This window comes from Coenobita brevimanus, chromosome 65, assembly GCF_032717465.1.
Source record: "Coenobita brevimanus isolate Jiangsu-jjx chromosome 65, ASM3271746v2, whole genome shotgun sequence".
NCBI lineage: Eukaryota > Metazoa > Arthropoda > Malacostraca > Decapoda > Coenobitidae > Coenobita > Coenobita brevimanus.
The window spans coordinates 9,602,022-9,609,685 of record NC_137018.1 but is presented as its reverse complement, the minus strand read 5'-3'; positions in this window follow the sequence as shown (position 1 = coordinate 9,609,685).

The window sequence follows — 7,664 nt, the reverse complement described above, 5'->3', positions numbered from 1 at the left end:
TGGAGAGGATGGAGGGTGAAAGACTGACGAAGAGAGTGTATGTGAGTGAGGTGGAGGGGGGAAGAGGGAGGGGGAGGCCGAGGATGAGATGGAGGGATGGGGTGGAGAGGTATATGAGAGAGGGGGGGGTGAGTTGGGAGCAGGGCAGTGAAATGGCGGGGGACAGGGCGACTTGGAGGCGATTTGTTTGTGGCCACCCCAAACGGGATTGAGGCGTCTGGCAATAGATAGATAGAAATATCCACAGCCTAATAATTTATTAGGCTGTGGATATTTGATTTAAGTACTATGTTTTAATTATTTCTGTAAGGAATTACATATGCTATTGTATATCTATATTGAATTATTAAACACAACATCCTGCGAAAATGCAGATAAAAGTAAAACTGGCAACATCACAACCTTTGTTTCCCTGTCCTTCTGCTTCGCAGCCCACTCACTCCTCTGTTTGAACTTCCACGAGTGAAAAAGTTACTGACAGTATCGTGATACCAACTCTAATGTATGGAAGTGAAGCTTTGACCCTGTTGGAGGGACAGAAGTCAAGAGTGGGAGCTGTGGAAATAAATGAGTTATTTGAGAGGAGCATGTGAAGTTACATGGAGAGACAGACTGACAAATGAGGAAGTGAAGAAGCATTGTGGTGTGGATGTGGATGTGATAGGAAGCGTTAGGAGAAACACACTGAGGTGGTTTGGTCAGAAAATAATCATAAATAAAAAGGTAAGTTAGCATGCTATTTTATGTAAATATCTCAATATTTTACAGTAATTCCCACAAATATAAGCAAACAGTTTGTGCTTGAGCTTTGTGACATTGCGCAAGCTGAATATTTGTCAGACCGTGCACTTGCGCTTGCGCAAAGTAGTGAACTGTGGATTGTGCATTGCGTTTGCGCAAGGGCCTTCTTCGTTTGCGTTGCCCACCACTGCCAATTTCAAACTCTGGGATTAGGTGTCTGACAATAGCCTAGACAGCAAGCAAAACTACGCCTGTTTTGGGGCAAAGAAATGTAAAATTATCCAATATTAAAGGCAGCAGTACCGATCTATAGTCATCCCTGTACCAGTCTGTCTCAATATTATTCTAATATTCTGTTTGTTCCATTATTCCACTGCCCTTCCACTTTAATAAATTACAAAACCAACAGGTGTAATAAATGATGATCTTTTGTTTCTTGAAAGGACCATTTCTTCTAAACAATGCACTAGCACAAAGTCAACATCATCATCACCGGCACAAAACACTCAGAATAACATGATGACCATTAATTCAATAATAGAGAATCAGAACAGTGGCACCTAGTAAACACTGCAAACAGTGTTCAACAGAATACTACTTGCCTTGCAAGCAAATTGCTACTGACTGATGAGTGATGACCCCAAATTATCATACTTTTGACTCTCTCCAGAACAAGTTTCACATACCCGACCCTGAAAAATAATGTAGGCAGTGTTTGATGAACTCTATGATGTTCATGCCACACTCAACAAATTACTAATCATCATCCCAACCTGGACTCCAACCAAAAAGATGGCACAAAATAAAAACTGCACCACCACTTAAAAACTTGAGAACTGCATAGCTAGAATCATATGTTTGGGCTGTAAGGAAAGATATGACATATGCATGAATCTAAAAATGTTACGGCATGATGACTCTGGCATATCAGTTCAAAGTGAGTGAGTTTTAGTAGGCTAAATAATTAAGAGATCTAAAAACAGGTTAATGACACAAGATCTTTTGTAAGAGGAGAATGCCACCATAAACAGCCTACTTAATGTTGGATATCAGTGGCTGTAACAAAAAGTATGTACTTTAATGCCTAATATACAACAATGAGGCCTGCAGGTTATTAATGATTTTTTCAAAAAGAGGAGGTCTATTGTAAGCCAAATAAAATGATCTGGCATTAGCCAAAACAAGCTAAAACAAATTACTCAGACCATGAGTTACGTGACTGTTTCTCTCTAGTCCAAAGATGACTTCCTTTCACTGCTGGTATTGTAATACCAGCTCTAACATATGGAAATGAAGCTTGGACCTTGTTGGAAGGACACATGTCATGAGTGAGAGCTGTGGAAAGAGTTATCTAAAAGGAGAATGTGGAGTTACATGGAGAGTAGACTGACAAAGAAGGCAGTGAAGGAGCATTGTGGTGTGGATGTGGATGTGATAGAAGGCATTAGGAGAAATACAATGAGGTGGTTTGGCCATGTGGAGAGATGGAGTGAGACTAGCAAGGCAAGTGTATGTGAGTGAGGTGGAGGGGGGGGGGAGACAAGGATGAGGTGGAGGGATGGAGAGGAGAGGTATATGAGAGAGAGGGGTGCAAGCTGGGAGGAGGGCTACATAATGGCAGGGGACAGGGAGTTATGGAGACGGTATGTTTGTGGCCATCCCTTATGGGATTAAGGAATCTGGCTACATATAAACAGATAGATAGAATAAAACATGGGAGCTGGCTAGAATTAAAACAGATAAGCTCAGACTAAAGTGGTTAGTACCATAGCATCATTCTACTTCAACAAATTGTAAACATAATTAACCTCTCCACTACCAGAGCTTTCTCTGATAATTAAATCATCTCCCAGTAGAAAGAACAATAAATATAGTTGTCACCACAGTGATACTAATTGTTTATACTTCCATAACCTCTCTGCTAGTGATTTCTCCTAAGATAAACATAAAGGTGGGCAAGCGATACTTTTGAAGTACTGGCAATAACGACAGTGGTAGTGGTTGAAAACAGTACTGGTGGTAGCAATGGCATTACAACTTTTGAAAAGTACTGACAGTAGTGATATCGGTACTTCCTAGTGGTACTTTTTTATTAGTTATTTGAGTCTTTCCTTAACCAAACCTATTGAAAAAACTTAGTACGAGAATAGTTGAGGTTTAAAGGTTTAAATAAAAACTTAAAAATAGTTTTACATCTTATAAAACCTGTCACTCACCACTGCACCACTTCCCACATGTTCCTGTTTACAACCTCTGTACTTCTGTATTATTAACCCCTAAAGACCTATGCTGAACAATCGTGCTTTTGTGAAATTTGACACGTCAGCCTATCCCACACGATCGATAGAGACACACACAAAACTGGGGGAGGATAACTCCGCCCCTTTGGTGACATATATGGGATCAGATCAATGAGAGCTAGAGTGTCAGGGGTGGTATGGCATGATTGGCCCCCTAAGGTGGGGAAGAAGGAACCCCACCACCACTGTCATTTTACCTACCTCAGCCCCATTGCATCATCTCCACATTGTCCCTTCCCAACCAACCATACCCCAATATACTCCCTACAGCGGTGTTTGCATAGCAATCCTTCTCCTCTCTCCCTCCTCTCTCCATCCTCCTCCCCCTTCCAGCCACACATACTCCACCTCCACTTTTCGCCTGGCTTGTTTGGTTGCTATGGGCATATACCAGACTGACATTTCATGCCTAGGGAACACTTCACATTGACATTAGTTATGTATATATAATTATTTACCGTAAATAATACATTTTCTGTACATTTTCTCTTTTCGCCCATGAGGAATTGGTAACTTATTTGCATCTTTGACAGGTGATTGTGTGATAACTATTTGGTCAATCTGGCTGAAACATACATTTTCAGTAAATTCAGTCCCTTGAAATGTGGAAGAAAAATTTTTACCTTGGTGTAAGTCGAAAAATTGGCTCTGTTTTGCGGCTGGAGGGATAGACCTGTTGAGGAAATTGCGTACTTTAGGGATTAAAGTACTGACAGTAGTGATATCGGTACTTCCTAGTGGTACTCTTTTATTAGCTATTTGAGTCTTCTCTTAACCAAACCTATTAAAAAACTTAGTACGAGAACAGTTGGGGCTTAAAGGTATAAATAAAAACTTAAAAATAGTTTTACATCTTATAATATAAAACCTGTCACTCACAAGTGCACCACTTCCCACATGTTCCTGTTTACAACTTCTGTACTTCTGCATTATTATTTATTTCCCATGAGAAATACAAGGGAAAGGGGAAAACGAAGTGTGTGGTAATCATAGGGACATTTGTCTTCTTAGTTTTTTTTTTTCATTCATTGCCAGACGCCATGTATCCCAGATGGGGTGGCCAATGGCTTAGAGTTAATTGTTTTACAGGGAGGGGCACTAATCCTCCACCAACCCCACTTGACACTTAGGGATGCCAATAGCATCTGGTGTTCCCAGGCGGTCACCCATCCAAGTACTAACCAGACTTAGTGTAACAGGAAAAGTATATGGTAGGATACTTATTGACAGAGTATGTATGCAGCATGTGTTAGGAGTGTAATGCTGTATGGTAGTAAGACCTGGGCAGTGAAGGAGGAAGATATTCGTAGGCTCAGACATACAGAAATGATAATGATTAGGTGGATGTGCAGTGCGTCACTGCGTCCAAGGCCTGGAGGGGCTGGGTTTACGATGAAAGAGTTGAGAGGTAGGATGGGACTGGAGTGTATTGGTGCTGTGATGAGGAGAGGTAGATTGAGGTGGTTTGGACATGTGGAGAGGATGGGGGATGATAATTGGGTGAGAAAGGTGAGAAGTGTTAATATTGGGGGTGGGGTTATGAGGGGTAGACCGAGAAAGACATGGGACGAGGTCATTAAGTGTGACCTTAGAGTTAAGGGACTGAACAGGGAGGCTGCAATGGATCGTGCAGCGTGGAAAGCCGCCATTAGGTGACCAAGGCCGACACATGCAAGCATGTTGGAGCCTTTAAAAACGAAAACGAAAACGAAAACGAGAGTAAGGGAAATGATAGAGCAATTAGTTCAAGAAGAACAAGGAGGTTTTAGGAATAGAAGAGGTTGTGTAGATCAGATATTCATTCTTAGGTCTTTAGTGGAAAAGTTTCTACAGAAGGTCAAGAAATTGTATGCAGCCTTCATAGATTTGGAGAAAGCATATTACAGGGTGGATAGACAAGGAATGTGGAAACTATGAAAAATATATGGAGTAAATGGGAAGTTGTTGAATGCTGTGAAGTGTATGCATGAGGGTGCTGAGGCTGCAGTGCATGTGGATAGTGAACTGAGTGAATTTTTCTATTTGAATGTTGGACTGAAACAGGGTTGTGTCATGTCCCCATGGTTGTTTAATCTGAATATGGGTGAGGTTATAAAAGAGGTACAAGGTAGGGCAGTGGATGTGGGAGTGACCCTAATGAGAGGGAAGTGTTTGGGAACACCCTGTACTGTTGTTTGCAGATGATATTGCACTGTTAAGTGAAGACGAAGAGAAACTGCAAGGCTTGGTGAATGAGTTTGGGATAGTGTGTAAGAAATGGAATCTAAAGGTGAATGTAGGGAAGAGTAAAGTTAAGGCCTTCAATAAAAAAGAAGCCACTGAATGTACAGCGAGGCTGCATGAGGAGGAAATGGAGAATGTGCATGCATTCAAGTACTTGGGTAGTGTGATGATTAGGATGGAAGTTTAGAGGATGAAGTGCTTGAAAGTGTACAGCAAAGAAGAAAGGTTGATGGTTCTTTGAAAGCAGTGATAAGGAACAGGGAATTGAGCATGGAAGTAAAAAAGTCACTGCAAGACAATATCGTGATACCAACCCTGACGTATGGATGTGAAGCTTGGACCATGTTGGAAGGACACAAGTCAAAAGTGAGTGCAGTGGAAATGAGTTATTTGAGAGAAGCATGTGAAGTTATGTGGAGACACAGACTGACTGAGGAGGGTGTGTGAGCAGCGGAAATAAGAAAGTGCAGGAACGTCGTGGTATGGATGTGGAAGTGATGGAGAACATTAGGAGAACTACACTGAGGTGGTTTGGCCATATGGAGAGGATGGAGTGCGAAAGACTAACGAGGAGAGTGTATGCGAATGAAATGGAGGTGTGGATAGGGAGAAGGAGGCTGAGGATGAGATGGAGGGATGGAGTGGAGAGGTATATGAGAAAAGGGGGTGTCAGCTGGAAACAAAGTGTTATTCAGAATGGCATTGGACAAAGTGACATGAAGGCGATTTGTTTGTGGCCACCCCATACAGGACTGAGGCATCTGGCAGTACACAGGCAGGTAGACAGAAAAATATAAGCATATCAAAGTGATCCTTGCTCAGTCCTGCTCGTTTTGGTTTAAGGACATCCTTTCCCATCAAGAACAGTCATTCCACAGCAGCATTGGAGAGGATTGGTATGCTGAACCTAATGAATAAATCCAACAATGCTTTGCATGGGAACACATAGCTGTTTCTGTCTGGTCTCGCTTCCAAGAAACCGCACCAAATTCCCAGTCTCCTTGCTTTTCTTTCCGCTGTCGTACAATGCTTTGAAATAGTCTCCCACCTTGACTTTGTCCTCTTTAGACTGTTCTGCTTTGAGATCCCCGCCACTGGTACTCTGCGTGTCTTCTTCTTCGTTGCTGGCTTTCTCCAACAAACCGATTACTTGGTTTGTTACTCTCCTCTTCATTTCTTCCACATTTAGTGTATTGTCGATAAGTCACTCTGCCCAAAATGCCAGTTTGAACTTAGGGTTGTTAGCAGGGCATAAGACGCTGTTCAGGTATTTGTCGATCATGGGTAACATCCATCAGAGTTCACTGTTACTGCCAGGCATTTTTTCTAAAAGTTTCATATTCTCACCAAAAAGTATTGATTATCGCTGCCACTAAGGAAATGGCTAAAAATGTACTGGCATTTCCAGCAGCGGTACAAGCTCAAAAAAGTACTGTCGGCGCCAATAAAAGTACTAAAAAAGCACCGCTGGTACTGCCCACCTCTGGATAAACATAATAATCTGGTGGAAAACATGAAAAATTAAGTTATCATCCCAATAAAGAGGTAACTGTTGTTGAACAACCCCAGTCTGTTGGTTAAGCAGAGCCACCAGCCGCAGGCAAAAAACTACCCCTGCCAGGCCGACCCCTACACTGGCCTATCGGTATATACCCCTGCAGTGGAAAGCGCCTCACCACAGTCTGGTGTAGGGAAGGGTGTGGAGGTTTGGTACCTGGATGGATCCCACATTTGTGTCTATCCACCTAGTTATCAGGGGCACCTTAGTAGGGTCCACATCACCTTCATGATGTTGAAGCGGTCCCACTGAGAGAGGGAGGCATTTGGAAACTTCCTATTCTGTTGTTTGCACTGTACTGTTAAGTGAGGTTGAAGGGGAGCTACAAGGCTTGGTGAATGAGTTTGGGAGAGCATGTAAGAAATGTAATCTAAAGATGAATGCAGGGAAGGGTAAAATTGTGGTCTTCAAGAGAAAGGAAGTCAATGAATGCACAATGAGACTGGCTGGTGAGGAAATGGAAAATGTGAGTGCATTTAAGTACTTGAGTGGTGTGATGAGTATGGATGGAAGTTTAGAGAAAGAAGTGTTTGAAAGGGTACAAATGGGAAGAGAGGTTGCTGGTTTTTTGACAGCAGTGATAAGGAATAGGGAAGTAAGCAGGGAAGTAAAAAAGATGCTGCATGATAGTACTGTATTGTGATACCAACTCTGACATATGGATGCGAAACATGTACCTTGCTGGAAGGACACAAGTCAAGAGTGAGAGCAGTGGAAATAAGTTATCTGACAGGAGCATGTGGAGTTACATGGAGAGACAGACTTACAAATGAGGAAGTGAAAGAGCATTGTGGTGTGCATCTGGATGTGACAGAAAGCATTAGGAGAAATACATTGAAGTG